General features: G+C 33.5%; 1 protein-coding gene across 1 annotated transcript in view; it reads right to left on the minus strand.

Annotated features, from left to right (window-relative positions):
* The window catches only part of LOC147078188 (uncharacterized), a 1,208,676-nt gene that overhangs the window by 129,364 nt on the left and 1,059,391 nt on the right, over positions 1-19,921 (minus strand). Inside the window, exon 8 of the mRNA XM_085961301.1 lies at positions 2,250-2,364. The gene's annotated coding sequence lies outside the window, so the exon portion shown is untranslated. The remainder of the gene's footprint in view (positions 1-2,249; positions 2,365-19,921) is intronic.

Consider the following 19,921-nt stretch of genomic DNA (forward strand, 5'->3'; position numbering starts at 1 on the left):
CGTATGGCTGCGAGACGTGGACCCTCAACACGAGAGATGTCCAAAGGCTAAGAGTCACAGCGAGGCATGGAGAGGTGTATGTTGGGCATCACGCGAAAGGACCGTAAGAGAAACGAATGGGTTAGGAAGCAGACAGAAGTACGCGATGTAATAGACGTTGCCAAACAGCTGAAATGGAGATGGGCGGGGCACATTGCTCGCCGAAAGAACGGCCGCTGGACAAATGCCGTCATCCAGTGGTACCCAAGGGGCACGAAACGGCCACAGGGTCACCCTAAAAGCCGCTGGATTGACGATCTGGTAAAGTTCAGCGGAAATACGTGGCAGCGAACGACACAGGACCGAGAGAGTTGGAGAAAGCTTGGGGACCCCTTCATCCAGCAGTGGATTGACCCCGGCTGATTATGATGATATATTTATGTATATTATCCTATCCCTTGTAAAATCCCTCTTCTAGTAAACCAACATACTTTTATACCTAACAATATACCAGAGCTGTTTTTACCACTAACCTACGAAGCATTATTAACTCCGGGACGTAAGAAATATCGTACCGTAGAAAGCGAGCAATGAAAACTCTTATGACTTGATAAATGACAGGTTAAGCAGCCAGCAAGTGAAGCGAAGTAAAAAAATAAAAGAATCTGTTTGCAGCACAGCTTTCGCTTTAAGGTTCCGCCGTAATTAATCCGAAACAATATTTTTTGAATGAACAAGAGAAGGGAAACGGATGGAAGGAATTAATAACGAAGGGATGATGGATTGATGAAAAGCCGTTAAGCATTGTTTAAGACTTGCAAAATACCACGCCATTTTCCAAAATAAACTAAGCGACTTGCATGCACTATTAGCAATACAGCATTTTATTTTGCGCTGACTTGAATAAAAGAAATAAACAAGAACTGTTTGCAGAAAAAGCTTGCTCACTTGTTTGCTAATAGATATTAAATGAACGATTTTTCCATGAGATTAAACAGGAAACGTACAACTTTACTATAACTAAATAATGTTATAACATCACTGTAGTGGAAAATGAAAGAGTAATTTTTGGAATACCTAACATAATTATATATTGCTAGTTATTTTTTTTATATATAAATAACGTGGTTTCATAAATTCGCAAGATTTAAGCATTTACATTGTTTATTGAACATACATAATTTGAAAACACGTGTCAAGAAAGCGCTTCAGCGAGAACTGTAAAAGCTACTAGTTAACGACATAAATAGCTTAGCGGTTAGAGCATATGTGCGTGAATTCCATAGGGCGCGTATTCGAATACCGCGGTTAGTCGTATTTTTTTCAAACTGATTATTTCTGATGCACCTATATATACTCGTATTTCTCACGTGTTTTAAAATTTTGTATGTACATAATTTAATGTCGATTATTTTGTGAATAGCATACATTTAACCATATGGTTTCTTAATATATATTTTTTTAATTGTGATAAATCTGACAATTCTATGTGGATAAATATTGTATCAATTAAATTAAAAAAGATAGTATTTCGTAAAATTTTAATATTGTCCATATTTTCAATAAATAATATTGTTTTCAACATTTATTAGAATGGACATTATATTATATTGTTTATCAATTGACAGAGTCACATTCGGGCAGATGAAGCGGGAAACTATATGGGACACGTACTACACAACATTGTGTTTTATTTTAATTATTATTAATATAATATTATACGGGGGGCAGTTTTGATTTTTTTGAGAAAATAATGTCACACCTAGTAAATAAATATATAAGACCCTTATCCATAAAAAGAATCGACAAATTGAGATTTCGGTTTATATGTATGAAGACAATTTAATTTGTATCCTGAAAATTGCTATTAAAAACCGCGAACCAGTAAGAAACTTTAATTTGTCTCAACCCCTAATATGTCAAAACGCGAAAATCTGGATGGCTAAAACCGATTCCCATAGAATATTCTCAAACTAGTGCAGTTTATTTTAACTATATTAATAATAAACAAGTTTATAGTAAATGAGGATTTAAAAAAACGCTGAATTCGACGTGAGCGAAAGATTCTCACGTATTTATAAGTAAAGACGTCATATTAAATACAAAAAACCTGTATAAGATATGGGGTTAAGGATATATAAAACAGTTTGTGGATGCGGATATAAAAACCTACTTTAGGATTTTGAAATCCGTTCCAAAACGCTATCCTGTAATTTTGTAGTTATTATGGTGACCCAAAAATATATGCAAAAATAAGGTTGTAACATTACCTTTTTGTGGAGCTTAAAAAGCTCCTCGGCAAATTCGTTGCGGTTGGTTGATTTTCCTCAACAGCGGTCTAGTCGACTCGAACGGGCAGCAGGGGGGTTGAAACAACTGAGATTTCTGAAACAAAGCATGAGAAAAAACGGTCTTAATGCAATTTCGTAAAGCGTTTAGCTGGAAAATTTTCCTCATCGTATCATAATGGCCGACATTATGTGCAATTTTCTTAAAGGCATGTTTTGTAAACACTGCGCTCAGATAACTGACCACGATGAAACGTTAAAAATATAAATTATTAAGTTTTTGTTAGTATATTCAACCAACTAACTGGGTTCTTACGTGGTAGTATAAATGCATATAATGAGGCTTTTACGGTTGTTTTTTATCGTAGTAGATTTTTGGGTTTCCACCGTGTGTCCTTCTTTACTCGACGTTTCGGGCTCGTTGCAGAAGCCATTATCAAGAGATTATATGTTTTATGATGAAAATGTAGTGTAGGTATGTGAATGTAAACATTACTCTAAGAATGTCAAAAGGAATCCGATTAGCTAAGAGCAAACGTTGCTCAGAGTAATCTGTCAATCGTTACGACCAGGGATACCGGCTCGAATATTGGATTTTGCTGATAGTGCCGGAAGCCAAGACGTTTTTAACCGTAATCCATCATCCCAAATAATATTTTCAGGGTTTCTATGGCCTCTAGGGCCTCCTTTACCAATCGTGCGAAATATCCTTTATTCCGACCCAATATCTTGGTTTCAAAGGCAAATTTGTGTCCTGTATCCATCGAGTGCTCGGCAATTGCTGACATCGTGTAATTTTTAAGTCGGTATGTCCTCTCGTGTTCACTCACATGCTTCTTTACTGTTCTAGAAGTTTAGCCTATATACTTTTTTGGGCATCCGCGACAGCTTAACTGGTATACACTTGCCGAGTCCAAAGGTTGCGAGTCCTTTACTGGTCTTAACATATTTCGGACCTTTGTCGATGTTGAGAATATTGTTTCGATTTCATGTTTCCGAAGTATCCTGGAAATGGTATCGGTAGTGTTTTTGATATAAGATAGATAGGCCTGAACTAGGGTAGATAGAAACGTCGAATAAAGAAGGAAGAAGGACACACGGTGGGAACCCAAAAATCTACTACGATAGTAGAAATGCAGCCTGTAGAATTTCCCCAGGCCTTCTCTAAGCGGGCAGCAATCTACATTGATAGCTCTTACTAAGTTATAGGTAACTATAAAACTACCCTTTCCAACGGGTTGTCTGTGTTCCTCTTTAACCTTGATGTATACACGTATAGTCCTGCATGGTCGTGCTGGTCAGGGAAAAAACGTCGTGGTAGGCAGCATATCGGCACCGAGGATGAAGCATATGGATAACAAGACTGAATCCAGATCATTAGACTTCCCAGTTAGACGACTAGTCATAGTATCAAGGCAAAGTTAAGTGGCTTGGCTTATAAGCTTATTTTAGAACGCGTCCAGAAGAAATTTCTTCGATGTCTTTATTTTCAGACATATAACTATTTTCCTTTCGATAATTCGTCAAATGATTATTTTTCGCCTGCCTTACTACAAGGCATACTTACTGTTCACTCTCTTGAATCTCGTAGGTTTCTTCTGCTCTTGAAACACTTTTGCCTGTTATCGAGAGGGATGGTTTACAATCCTAGTGTCCTAATGAATTTGAATTTACATACGCTTGTAAATTATCTACGTGGTCGTAGCCATGATTTATTCTGGATCGGAACTGATTCCTCATTTAAAGCCTATCAGGCACCATTAGCGAGGGATGCAAGACTAGTCAATGCGCTCCCCAAAGACGTAGACATTTTTGGTGACATGCTATATATTTTGTATTCGAAATTTTATTTATCTGTATAAAATTGTACTTAAGTATGTTTTATTTTTTTATTACTATTATTATTATTTTATATATTCTCTTCTCTCTTGTGAGGGTAATATTTGTTATAATGTAAATCTCATGTTCGGTACGTCAATATAAATATTTTTTATGTCCACAATGTTCTGTTTTCTTAAATAAATAAATATAATTTCACACATAAGTACCTACTCATGTTTATCGCAGAATGCTAATAAAATCCTTGGGGAAAGTTACCAAAACTCATTTAAAAAAGAAATGCTACTCACAGGTTTTATGGGACGAAATTATTTAGCTTTTAAATATGCGACGAATTTCTTATCATTTTACGCTTGATCATAGTTTTCATATATATGTGTAAGTAAAACTAAAAACTCGCACACTTGGACATCATTTATAAATAGGATATTTGGAAGTTCTTTCTGGAACGCTCCCAGCACAACTCTGAGATGCACTGCTCATTCTTTACGCCACGGTTTACGTCCCAAATAATGTTAAAGGAAACGATGAAGAGAAAGCAATAGAAAAAAATCGTTTGAAATTTCAATTTAGATCAATATAATTACTTAATTTCACCAACTGCAATACTTGATGGAAGAATAAATGTTTAAATTAAACGAAACAGGTCCTGATCTCTAAATCATTATGTGGATAAAGCATTATACAATTAGAGGAAGTGAGAATTTTATGTAATTCATGTAATTATCAGAGTGTTACGCGTCACGTCAACCTTTTCGGGACCTGCTTTAAATTTAAATTTTTACGGTGGGGCCAGGCACGTGAGCTGACATGTTTTAAAAGGAAAATATGAAAATCGCGGTGGACCGCCTTCGCTAATTGATGGAGGGATGGAAAATTTCTTAATCTGATTTGATGCAATGCAAAAATTTTACTTACTCGAGAAAATAACGAATTTACAATGCTAATAATTATAATCTCTCACTTCCTTCGTAACGTCAAGAATTTTAGCAGGAAGTTGTTTATTAACATTTTATATAAGTATATTAAATTAGGCAAACAAGGAAATATTCAATAAAGTTAAGAGTTATTTGACGCACAAAAGATTAGTATTTTTCACAATCTGATGTTTTATTTTATTTTAGGTATGATATATTCATCGAGGACAGGAACCCAGAGGCCACGGTTGAAAGGCAGTGACGCACTGAGTACTAGGGCAGTACAGAAGTAGTAGGGATTTAAATAAAAAATATTGTGTAGATACGTAAAAAAATACAAATTAAGTTCATAATATGACATTTAAATTTAAAACAATTAAACAAGATTAATCTCACAAGGGAGAAGAAAAAAAATATAATATTAATCGATAAAATAAAATTTTATTTAGGTATGTTCCCAATATTGAAGCTTGATTTGATACAGATAAAAAGGATTTCAAGTTATACACATTTATATTTTTATAAAAATCGATGTTTTTTAAAATAAATATAAAAAATGTTAAAACGATGAATTAGTCAAAAATCTAAACGTTAAAAAATTGAAAACTTAATAAACTAAAGTTTAATAATAAATATGACCATAAAAAATAATGTAATAATAAGATGTGACTCCGCAACAAATTCACATTTTATTACATTTTTTTACAATTGCAAGTTTATCTTTGACTTTAAAAAAAAATCTTTTTAATGTTTTCAGATACTTACATATTTTTTAATTAAGGCTACACTTCAGTTGAGGCATGGTTTAAAAAGATCGTGGCTAGGCGATGCGACTCAGAAATAATGGGAACTGAAATACGTAACGGGTAAGGCGAAGCAGGTAACCGACTCGAGTAAGGAAGAATCCGAGTTAAACTTACACACGTGTTAAGAATACGTTTTACGTCGAATACTACAAACTGCTCTCGGTTTATGCATTTACGCTCATTTAATGTTGGTGTATTACACACACTATTGCACGTGCATAATGCGTGCTTAATTTTCGTAGGACACTCACACATTCAAAACCCTGCATCAAGATGCGGCGTATTGAAGTATAGCCTATCGGTATTCTATTTATTATCTGTTCTGTGAGTGAGACACTCCGTACCCTTGTGGTACAACTGCAACTGTCAAGGAAAGTGGCGCGAATCTGTGTTTGGATATGGCCCAATGCTGGGGTGTGATAAGTAGTAGTAAGCTAACAACTGACACAAGATGGGTAGTCTACAACAATCATCCTGGTCATTATTAAATTGTAAATACAAATGATCATATTATTAAACATACATAACTTGAAAACACTTCAGATATATACCCACTAGAAAAAATCATATTTAATAAAAATACGATGCTCGACGGGATTTGAACCCGTATAACCACTGGTGTCGCGCCAACTGTACATTAACCAATTATGCTACGAGCCTCCTATCTAATTGAGACAATTTAAGCTATGTAGTAGGTCATACATGAAATGTTTATCAAATTACGTTATTGTTGACTATCAGTTTTTGTGTATTAAATCAAGGAATATTAATTACCTTAATTACTAACCGACGCCCGGCTCTCGCCAAATATTTAAGTTATAACGTCTACTTGAACTAACAATTATTAATAAACCATTTCTTTTATTCATCAAATAATTCACAAGATTTTTAGAATGTAACATTCCATATATTGAACATACATAACTTGAAAACACATCGAATTATTTTCAAATATGATTTTTTCTAGTGGCCGAGGTATTTTCAAGTTATGTATGTTCAATATATGAAATGTAACATTCTCAAAATCTCGTAAATTATTCGTTGAATAAAAGAAATGGTTTATTAAAGATCATATTATTATTTTCTTTTATTTAATATACTGTAGTATTCACGAATAATATTTTTATAATTTACAGCAATCAATATTGTAAGAAGATGTAAGAATTGATGATTGATAATGTGAAGTCTGAAATAGCCATAGAATTAAAAACAACTTTTATAAAATGTAATTTACCATCTCTATTTATTTGAGTTCAGTCAAAATCTTAATTAATAACAATAAATAAAATGTATTCAAAATACGATTAATATTATTAATAGTGCCTATGTACTTATATACTTTAAAACTGAAAGATTGATTCCTTTCTCAGCTCACTGTCTACCGTAATAAATAATTGATTGATTGTTTTAATAAAAGTATCGGGAAGTAATCAAAACTGTAAATCGTAATTCAAAATATAACCAAAGGATTATCGTAGTTGGATTACCGTTTTGTTTGTACTGAACAAAGTGTAAAGTTTGCTAAACAAACGGATACGAAACAAGAAAGATTTATCCAAAGACAATTGTTAGCAAATAAACCGTGTTTTTCCTGCATCGATTCAGAGTAAACTTTCATTCCAGCGTTTACAGATATTCTTAACATTTTTAGAACACATTTACTTATTTTTTAAAAGAATTTTGGAATACAGTGGGTGTTAATTTATTACTGATAAAGGAATGTAGGTTTAAGGAATATTCACCAATAAATGTAATATTGACAGAGTAATTTTACCAACAATTATGGTGAAAGTCTTCAAGATGTTGTAGATTTACATTCTAAGCTGAGATTAACCCATAATAAGGGACTTGAATGCATTTTTCATTTATCTCCATTGAGGTCTGTCAGAACAGCTACAGTGTGTATTTTAAGAATAATAAGTAAGTTATACCTACAGAATATACAATCACAGAAACAGATAAAAGAAAGACTATAAGAATCTGTTCTGAAGTGCAGCTTTAAAGGATTACATTGCCTACCTTTGATGAAGAGATAGACAATGAAAAACTTGTAGAAGGACAAAAATGTGTTAAATGGCTACATTTATTTTGATTTCTTTGCATAATAAATCTGGTAGCCGCTATCGAATCTGAATAACACGCCGCCGCATTTGAAACAATACTCTAGCTAAGATAATATCTACTTATGACATAGCTTTGTCATAGCATAATGTGACGTAAGGATGTCTAGAAATCGAGAACTACATATATATATATTATATACATACATATACATTTCCCCCCCCCACAGTAGTGTAATAATAGAATTGAATGAATCACAAACACTCAGACTTTGAGAAAATTACGTAAATATATTGTGATCTCACCGACGCACTGGACCAGCATCACCTAGCCACTACAGAAAAGGGTTGAGTGTATGGTTGTCAACGTATTCTCGTTTACAGTATATGTTAACACTATGGCGTCGAGTGTATAGAGTATATATGACTCTCAAAAGGTTTATAATACACCCACTATTAGATACAATTTTAATCTCTTGCTACATCTATTCGCTATCAGATATATATCCCTGCCATATCGAGTAGGTACACGTACAATAGAGATACAGTCGTTCTGCGAAAAAAAGAATCCTTCAACGTGAAAGATACTCTATTTTGATTGGTTTAACTTTACTCTTTTCCACTATTCAATTGACATGGACAACTTTATAGAGCGAGGGATCAACTATTGAATTCAATATCAATGAAGTTTAACAGCCATTTTGTTGGGCTCAGCGCAGGGTCGTGCGAAGGACGAATGATCAAATAAACGATATATGTACACATTTAAAATATTTATCTAAAAAATGAGAATAATTTCATAGATCTGACTGACATAACTAATTTAGTATCTCGTAGTTGTATCACCTCTTTTAAATGGTAGCCATAGAAAATGAAAAAGTGCAATATTATTATTTCTAGCCGCCATTATTATATTAATGCGATACTTCAGTGAAACGGTAAATAATTTTCAACTATAGGCGCGACGAAATTTTGGGCTCCGCTGGCACTCTGAGAGCGAGCGTCGAGGTGTGAATACGTCAATTTGTTTCGTGATGGCGACGGGGGTATTAATTCTTAAATCGTGTAAAGATGACTAAAAACTTTACCCATTTACTTTTAAAAGAAAACATGTCAATTAATATATTATTATTGTTAATAATAGAACAATAAACAGAACATTAAATGGACGCATGTTGGATTTATATGAGTATATGACAAATTGCATTTCGTTCGGCATGCGTCATTTGCACCCGCGACCCGCAATCCACGCATCGCCTAGCCGCGATCTTTTTAGACCATGCCTCAACTGAGGTATATAGCCTTAATAGTTTGGTTTATTTGGCTGTCTAATTTAACTATACTAATTGGTTCGATCTGTTGTTTCAAATGCCGTTATAGTATTTACAACATTTGAATACCAACGTAAATGGTTTGTTTACCATACGAGCCAAACATGTCCAGCGTTTGAAATGATCAACGGATGTTGATTCAAAATGATGGTACTCATTTTTGGATGTATTTTTACATATTATTTAATATGCTCCGTCTGTATATAGAAGGATTTCATCAAGCATTGTGGTTTGAATGTATTTTGGTATGCTAAGTTATGTTTTTCTTTTACATATCGATTGCAATTTCAATATTGCGTCATTTGCCGTTGTGTTTTTCATATGTCAGCCCAGCATCCAACTTTATTAGTGACGCAGGACCCGAGATAAACAAATTCGCTCACTGCTTACCCCAAATTACAATACAGGTAGGTAACAGCCTGAGATATACATACACGAAATAGGGAGTTTGTTGATTTTACAATTTTGCGTTTTATTAATTCGGCAAACATGGTTAAATTAAAAATGTTTATTTCTCACCATTACACTGAAGTTTAGTCTTTTCCACCTGGGACTTACACTTTCGTATGATTTTTATACCTCACCGTCTCCGGCAGTCCTCGAACAAATGATAATGTTAGAAGGTATATAGGTATTATTGCGGAATCGCGATCACATACGGATAATAATATTAATGATTTCCTGGTAAGTATAACTTTTATTGAGACTTTAATAATAAAACAGTAAACTTATCGTATCCGGAAACTTGTACGTATGCAATTCGCCGTATCACACTTCACCGTGAAATGTTGTATCGGAAATATATGCCGTCTTTAGTATACGACCGCCTAACCTCTTTGGGTCGTATAGTACTGACATAAAATTCATGTCTAAATAAAACACGTTTCTTGTCGGTTTACACTTTACAGGAAGCCAGCAGCAAACAAATTTAAAAAATAGCCGACATACTGGATTATTTGTTAGGTTAGGTTGGGTTCGGTTAGGTTTTCATTGTTGAATTCATGAGTTTTAGCAAAATCAGCCATGAAAATTGAATTAATGTTCATATTGAATCTAATAAAATTTGAGACCGTATATAATACGGTTATCTCTTTCCGATAATTAAGCTCACGACGAACTGTGCCACGGTGGAAAGATTTACGTACAATTTACATGTAACCTAAACTTATATAGAAATAATTACGAGATAAAAATAACTTTTTATATCCAACGTTTTTAAATTTTCTGTTGAATCATATAAACTTGACTAGCTTAAGCGATCAAAAAAATTTGTACTTGATAGAAATACTGAATAATGAAATATGTCATTTCATATTAATTTCCATAGTAACGCGAGTATATATTATGTAATAATTTTGTTGCTAGGACCCCCTAGCAACCAATAACGGTATCGAAATAACTTTTCATACAAAACAGAATAAACTAAAAATGAAATCAATTCAACTTAAAGATGGGTAAAAGTATTAAAAAAATGCATTGGCATCGTGTTTTGATATATTCTTAAGTTTCAAATGTCTACCTAGTCGGGAAGTTAGTTAAAAATCGATTGCAAGATTTGTACCGGACAAACAACCACCAGACAAATAAGAACACGACCTAAGAAAAACGTTGTAAAATAATAATATATCAAGGTATGCAGGTCTATATTAATACTATCGACCGAGATTATTTGATCTAATTCTAATGGTTTAAGTTTTGTACAAAGATATATTAATAAAAAAAAAAAAAAAAAAAAAAACTTAGCATGTAAGTACGTAACTTAATTAAAATACCCTTTTAAATACATTCTGGTACCGCGATTGATGTAATTAGTTTACAGATTATGGATTATACCCGTTGTTATTTGTTATTAGAATGTACATTTCTCATAATTCGTTATTTAACTTTATTAAATTCCTAACATGTTAATTAGGTCCATTGTTTCCCAGTAATGACAATTAACACGTAGGTAATGCATGTATTAATAGTGAGTAAGTACATATTTATCTATTAGGTACGGGTTTTTACAAATACTTCAAGTATTCAAAATTTGTTTTTTATACTTGGATTTTGGAAAAAATCAAAGCAAATCAAGTATCGTTAGAAAAAAATGGGAAAGTTTAAGTTGTGTTTTGTACACATAAACATGTTAACATATATTTTAGTTAAGTTATTTAATTAGCGGTGAATCATTATTTTAGTGTTAACAAAACGAAATGATAACGTTTGCCCAAAAAAAAATAACCTATATTAGAATGACAGCATTTTGAAAAAAGGGCAAAGGTTAAGTAATGTCATAAAACATATATTATTGTATTGTCAAATATATCACGTTCACGTATTTTGTAAACTTTCAGGGCATGACCCTGGTGTATATGGTAAAAGTATTGACAAAGTGATGTTGACACGGGAGACCATAAGAGATAAACCTTTCCCCGATTGGTTCACAAGAGATGTAACTACATCGGAATGATTTTTGTTATTCAAGTTGTTAACGGTAATCATGACGTAACGTTATTTATGAAATTCCCCTAACAAAGACTATGTAAAATTAATTAATGAGCTATTTTTTTATTCAACGAATAATTCACCAGATTGGAGAATGTACCATTCTTTATTTAACGTACATAATTTGAAAAATACGACGCCGGGCGGGAAAACCTGTGTTCCGGGTCAGTCACCCTGCAGCGGTGCTACAAAAGCGATCTACGGGCTGCAGGTCCGGAATGGCGGGAGGCGCAAGAGTTGGCGATGGATCGAGGGAAGTGGCGCGAACTTGTGCTTGCACTATGCCCCAATGCTGGGTCGTGAGAGGGTGAAAAAAGAAGAAAGAGAAGAAGTATGTTTCTGAGGTGTTTTCAAAATATATATATTCAATAAAGAATGTTACATTCTCAAATCTGGTAAATTATTCATTCAATAAAAAATATACTTAATTATTACTAAGTGCACGTACGTTAAGGACTAAAATTTGGAGAGATCCTGACGTTGACGAGGAATCAAGTATTGGTACCTTTATTCAAACCACTGAGGTGTGTTTCTGAGGTACCTATTTTTAAAACATTTATTTTTTGGTAACTTTTCCACAGATTAAACAAATCCATGAGCAGACTCGTCTTACGTCTTTTAACTGTATAAATGATAAAACTAGCTAGTGTTTGTTTTTTTTTCAAATAAAAAATCGATTTGAAAATCGAAGTGGCTATAGGGTAAAAATATTGTATCTACCTACGTATGAAATATAATAGAAACTTCACGAAAATGTTTAACCGTAGGTAATCGAAAACAAAAAAAACTAGAGACATAACTGTCAAAACTTTCCAATATTCGAAAGGAAACATGAATACCGAGAAAAATGATTGAATTGTTAAACTACTTAGACCTAAAAGCGCTGAAACAAAGCGGGGTAAAAAACGTCGAAAAGGGTCTCAATCTATTATAAAGTTATATCTCGATTTCCATCAAAGATGACAGGCCGTCACATCTCCAATCGACATGACGTAACATCTCGTCAACGCAAATAAAAAGTTTTTGGAGAAGCCGTCACGTGACTGGATCGATCTCACAAAAGCTCCCGCCCAAAGCTCGGCGACATTTTAATTAACACCCAAGACGAGAACTTTCGCAGCTATGGCCGGCGCGGAATCTCAATGAACTATCTGGGAAAGTGTTTCGCAATGGTGGGTTCGGAGGTTGTAATTAAAGCAGACCTTCGAAATTATAAATAAATGGTTGAAAACAAAGTGGCTGAAGAAAATCTTATAAGTATTTTAAAGTAAAGTTGACGAATGACTCGTTAATTAGCTGTAACTTATTTCATTTTAAATTCTAATGGATTTAAGTTTTGTACTATTCCATTTGAGTCGTTTTTTTGCGATCCGGGTTTCGCCTTTCGGCATCTTCAGGCGTTGTGTATACTCACCAAAGGCAAACACACACTGACAACGAACACTCTTAACTCTAACTTATATAATAAATCAATATAATAAAGTAGGTAAAAACTCAATTACCTACCTAACAAGTCAAGGGTCACAATAAAAAAATAACAAACAAATTATGAATAGTTGAAGTGAAGTGAAAAACCCCTATCTTATTAATAATAAAATAACACACTCAAGTTTTCGAATTCAAAATCGTCTAATTCTTACACCGACGAAAGATTTACATAATAAAAATGGGTATTTGTTTTATCACTAATTCGACCTGACAAAAAAAAATCCAAATTTTTTTTCAAGTGTTCCATATTTAAAAATTGTCAGGAGGTTTATTTACCACTGAATCGAAGGCCTCCTCGTATATGATGAGACCGTCATAATACTGGATCTCACATTCCTTTCCTTCGTGCGATGTTATGTAATTCCACTAAAGAAATATTACAAACTTTTTTAGTTATTAAAATGTTCATTCCCATATTTTTAAATAAAATAATTAAATTCCCGTAAAACACGCCGTGACTGCAACGCCCATGGGGTAAGTCACGCCGTATGCGCAACCGTTTGACAAGCATAGAATTTAATGACCCACCAAGAAGCGACGTTATCAGGGGGCGTTAGATAATTGATGACGCGCTATCTTTTCGTCATCGCGCCCCTAGAAAGGGATGACGTCTCAGGTCTGATGCGGAAGGCCGTAGAGAATGTTCCACCTAAGGATTTCGTCCTTAAACACGTGTGTATAGCTAATTAAGGGCTGCAATTAAGTGCGCAAATAATTTTATCAAACATACTGTTCCGATGTATACTAAAATATATCAGAATGAAGACAATGCTACCGTGTACGCAGTTCGGATCTGACCCACGAGATGGCAGAACATAAAATGATAAAACAGAAAACTGTTGATAAATACTTACCTTACATTTATCGTTAATAAAAATGTAATTCGTTTACAACCCCGTTGCTAATATTATATAACAGAATGAAATATAAATGTGTGCACATACGGTGAAATTTTAAACCATCTACATATTTCCGAAAATCAAATTTTGTTAACCTTTCATCATTAATCTTTGAGTTTGCCTGAAGATCCTGAAAGGCTATATAAAAATACAAAATTTAAATCAATCTAAATTGAATAGACGTATTGGTACTAATGTCTGCAGACAAAAGTACACGGTCGTAAAACAAATGAAATGGCAACGGGCTGACATGTCGCTCGGCGAGATAGACATCTGCTGGGAAAATGCCGTCATACAGTGGTACTCAGACATACTAAACTACCACAGAGACGCCCTACAACTGGTTGTATCGACATATGATACAGTTCGGTGGATGTATGTGGTATCGAAGAGCCTGGGATGAAAAGAGTCGAATAGGCTAGGGGAGGTCTTTATACATGATAATTGTGTAGTGCTTGTCTCCAAATAGTTACATATCATATATGGGAGAATGCCTAATGTGAAGTGACCAGATGAAAGATGCCACATGCTTCTGTGTACCAATGACTCTCAGAGTGCAGGAAAAAACGGTTGAAAGCAACTTAGCTATTCTAATCAGTGGACTTTCAAATTTCAGCAGTGACGAATGATGAACTTTGATGTAACTTTGATGAAACTTTTTCGGTAGAGATTATTCACGTTGTCACCTTCTGAATTATTACGTAAGGTGGAGTCTACATACATAATAATTTGGAACAATCTACCATGGTGATGCGGAAGGTTATACCTACATAATAATTTGGAACGATCTAACATGGTGAGGGGGTGTTAGGGATGCGACACAGGACCGGAAGAAATAAGGGGTAGGAACGTTAACTCGTTAAGATTTTGAATATTTTGTATAGAAACTTTGACGAAGGTACGAATGTACATTCTGGATGAAATGTTTATACAAAGTTCTATAAAATAGACAACTGAACCTAAACATTCTCTTGAAATAAACAGTACATATTAAATAAAAGGAACGTACTTTTGAAATTCGTACAATGTACTGAAATCGGTGAAAATTCTAATCGTTCTGAATGCTTTTATGGCTTTTGTTAATCGTACTGATGGCGGTGGTCAATTTGTTTTTCTAATAATGTTTTCATTAAATAGTTATACTTACACATAGTTACGTGACAAGCTTTAATATATAAATAATTGCTTGACTCACGTGGAAATATGTAGGATGTGTTTTGTATTATTGTACCTATATTCAATATCCACACTAGTATGAGGCACCATTTTAAATGTTTTCTAGAGGTATATTGTTGTTCTTCACCATGTATTTATAATACATAATGTTGAATTTATTCTAAAATCTAGTGCATCTAAAATAAAATCTAAAAAACTATTTGGACAGATCCTGATGCCGACCGACTAAAATGGAGTCCGTCCGGATAGTGATGTACGTTGCTTCAATCCCATTCAACAGATGTTTTATTCTAGGGTTTTTTCGAATAAATGATTAACAAATGGGAAAATTCGAGTCAAATGGTAATCTTTGGTAATGTTCAAATTCGAACCGGTTAAAAAAGTAAACTTACTGCTGGAGATATTGATGTTGTAAATCAAATAACGGCCAAATAATCAAATAATAAACCCAGAACAATCAATTATACGTCGTTCTAAGGAACTTAAACCGAATAATTATTTGGTGCAACGAAATTTTGCTGATTGGGATTTAGAGCAACTTGAAATATACTCATTATTTCATGAAAAAATCATATTCAGCGATTAAGCTCATTTTTAGTTAAATGGCTTCGTAAATGAGCTTAATTGTCGCATTTTGTGTAATGAAAACCCACATACTATTCTCGAAACAACAAGTTTGGTGTGTTTTATGGTTTGGAGGTGTAATCGGACCGTATTTTTTTAGGAAAAATAAAAAAGCAATGAAGTTTTGGTCAATGGAGAACGCTACAGAAATATGATAACTATTTTTTTGGCATGAATTAGATGATTTTGATTTGGACGATATGTGGTTCCAACAAGATGGTGCAACATGCGATACACCTCGTGACACAGTCAACTTATTGAGATAAAAGTTTTACAAGATAAAAAGAACTGTTTATATACAACGTTTTTAAATTTTCTGTTGAATCATATAAACTTGACTTGACTAGCTTAAACGATTAAAAAAAATGTACTCGATAGAAATAATCCTGAAATGTCATTTTGACATGTCATATTGATTTCCATAGTATATATAAATAATTTAGTTACTAGGACCCCAGACCCTTAGCAACCAATAATGGTGTCAAAATAACTTTTCATACAAAACAGAATTAATTGAAAATGAATTTAATTCTACTTAAAGATGGCTAAAAGTATTTAAAAATAATGCGTTGGCATCGTGTTCTGATATATTCTAAACGTTTCAAATGTCTAGCTAGTCGGGAAGTTAGGTAAACATCGATTGAAAGATTTGTACCGGGCAAAGAACCACCGGACAAATAAGAATACGAGCTAAGAAAAACGTAGTAATATATATATATATTATTTGATAACCCTTTTTGTATGTTTCTGAAGTTGTTCGATAATATTTATATGTAGAGTTTTGAAACAACTTCATCATATTATATATATATATATTGTCTATAACATTATAATATTATATATGTATGGAAGTATTATGTTATATAACTTAAAGTATAACCGGGGCGTACCGATAACAGACCGCTCCGCCGCTAATAGCAGCCACTAAACGCTGTATTGGTTACAGCCTTATAACGATGCCTGTTAATTTTGTAACAAGGGTTGCGTAATGTGAGGGTTGATGTTATGTAGACATATTTTTTGAAACGCACGATCATATTAATACGATAATCCGATATTCGATGGTAATATTAAGAGGATATAATTCGGCGTAGAAATTTCAAACATGAAATGAGTTTGAAATGTGGCTGTACAGACGACGCATGGTTCTCGACATGTAGGGCATAGTTACGAATGTATATGTGAAATTGAGGATAAGAAGCACTAAGAAATTATCAAATAGTTAAAACTAGGAAGCTATTATACTGTGGTCACGTATTAGTGATTATCAACGAAACAAAAGCAGTCTATTTGTATGAAAAATAATATTTTATAAATAAACAGCCGATGGTCAAAATTAACGCAATTTGTTAAGGTTGTACCTCAGTTGAGGCACGGTCTAAAAAGATCGTGGCTAGGCGATGCGCAGATTGCGGGTCAAGAGTGCAAATGACGCATGCCAAACGAAATATAATTTGTCATATAAATCCAACATACGTCCATTTATGTTCTGTTTATTGTTCTATTAGTAACAATAATAATATATTCATTGACATGTTTTCTTTTTAAAGTAAATGGGTAACGTTTTTAGTCATCTTTAGGCGATTTAAGAATTAATATGACCGTCGCCATCACGAAACAAAGTGACGTGTTTCCAGCGCGACGTTTTCTCTCAGAATGCGAGCGAGTCCAAAATTTCGTCGCGCCTATAGTTGAAAATTATTTGCCGTTTCACTGATGTACCTTTTACACTTTATGATGTAAAATTTTTTATGATGTAATTTAAGTTTTTATGATTATGATGTAACGTTTTTACACTTTATGATGTAAAAAATACTAGTTAATACCGTCGTAATAAGATAGAATGCACGTGGCTGTATTGGTAAAGCAGATTGGCGCGAATTAAATGACGGGTTCCCTCGAGCATCGTATTTTGTCAAAAAAAAAATTCTGGTAGGTATATTTCGATTTATTAAATTACAGTAGGTACCTACATTAGTGTTATCAAATTATGTGAGATATTTTTATTTAGGCACCTACGTAATTGTTCAAACTAGCAACACGGCGTGTATTAATAGATCCTACGGTTATGAATCTCAAGTATTGTTTTAAATTAAACCAATTAATCTATCATCAAGTTATGGACCCTCAATCCCCTCGGTTACCACGAGTCATCCAGTTAGGTCGTTACGCGTATTGTGGTAAAACATAATATATAATAAGTAATAGATATATCTACATCTTTAACGGCCCACATGCCCAACGTAGGTCAAAATGGAGGTTTTATGGTATTTTCAAAGCATTAACCTGAACATTCCTTAAACGGGTACCGAACCGGTTAGGTACATGTTCAAACACGCGCGTTAACATGATCTTACTCCATACTTCAGTTATCGTTTGTCAACTTATGGCTACGGCCGTATGTTGTAGCTTAACCAGTGGGAAATTCCAAACGGCGTATTTAAAAAAAATACTACCTTATTCAAAGGTCAATAATTATTATAAAACAAATCATTATTCGTAGGATGTTTTATAACATTTGAATGGTTAAAGACATAGCTTATAATCAGTATGTCGAATCAGTTTGTCTTCGAATGTGGTAATCGTGCCCATTTTTTGAATAATAAAATGCCTAATTCTTGTCAAAATTGTGATCACGGAGATTATAAATATAATTTTTTATCGTACCTAAATATTTCACTATAATAATGTCAACATAAATTTTACTAATGGTTTTATAAATGCGTTTAAAAATTAATAAATTTAAAAAATCTTAACACCACTGCACATGGATGTACTGAAATATAACTATATTTTAAAACATTAGATCGAGAGGTTTAAAAGAATATTATTTTATGTAATAAAATACTATATGCAGTCATCAAATGTTTAAAATAAATATAAAGGATAATTAATAAGGCTTCAAAAATATATAAATAGATTATCTACAACGTTGGAATGTTCAGGCTAATGCTTTTAAAATACCATAAAATCTCCATTTTGACCTTTATTGGGCATGTGGGCCCTTAAGGCAGTAGAATATAAGATAGAAATGTATGTTCGTAAAATCACATTGTCTATCTCCGGCCAAACAATTCAAAGATTACGCACATACTCATACTTTTCAGAATTATCATCTTGCCGGCGAAAAATGCGTATTAAGCATTCAGTAGTATTCATACATAAAATTTTATCTCATAATTCACTTATGAAAACTGCTTATTCGGCGGAAAAATATCTTCCCGGCCGTATAAAGTCCGATATCCTGATGTTTTATTATTTTTGCTTGCGAGATTTATGGCGGATATCGAGTCAATTTGCGTACATTTCCATGGCAATCGTCGCTATAAACTTTTCCGATCGACAGTCTGTCCTTCATAATATTTTGAAACAGTGATAGCAAACGTTTCGCCAAAGTCGGATGGTCAATAAATTGTTATACACTCTCCTCATTTTTACTCATCGATAATCTATAAAAACTGAAGAATGAAAATAGGATTTTTTTTGTGCCTTCTTCGATTAAGCATTTTCCTATAGTGGCTTAGAGGTGGGAAAACTGATCGATTTTGAAGACTATGTATAAGTATTTACTACCAGTATAAAAATAGGGTACAAGTTGGTAATGGGGAAGCCAGGCGGGAACCGCGCTAATTCGTTGCTATAGGATTGGTTTGTCAAATATCCGTTTTTTCGAAATCGACCTTTGAATGCAGAATGATTTTTTTGTATCTAAATGGACCAGACCCATCGTTTTCATTAAATTGCTTTGTAATGAAAACAACATTCATATGCCTGAACATTTGACATTTGGTCTATTCGACAAACCAATCCTACAGCGACGAATTTTCATAGCCGATTTTGGCAAAATTCATGAATTCCAGAATGAAAACCTAACTTAACCTAATTTAACCTAACCTAAACTAACAAAAAATCCAGTATATCGGCTATTTTCAAAATAAATTTACCGCTGGCTTCCCCATAACCGTCTTGTACCAAAAATACTTAGTATTGAAACATGTTCCAAAATACTTACTAGTATTTGGGCGTT

Source organism: Rhyacophila brunnea, unplaced genomic scaffold (assembly GCF_057557595.1).
Source record: "Rhyacophila brunnea isolate RB1 unplaced genomic scaffold, BYU_Rbru_1.0 scaffold_12, whole genome shotgun sequence".
In the NCBI taxonomy this organism is placed as follows: domain Eukaryota; kingdom Metazoa; phylum Arthropoda; class Insecta; order Trichoptera; family Rhyacophilidae; genus Rhyacophila; species Rhyacophila brunnea.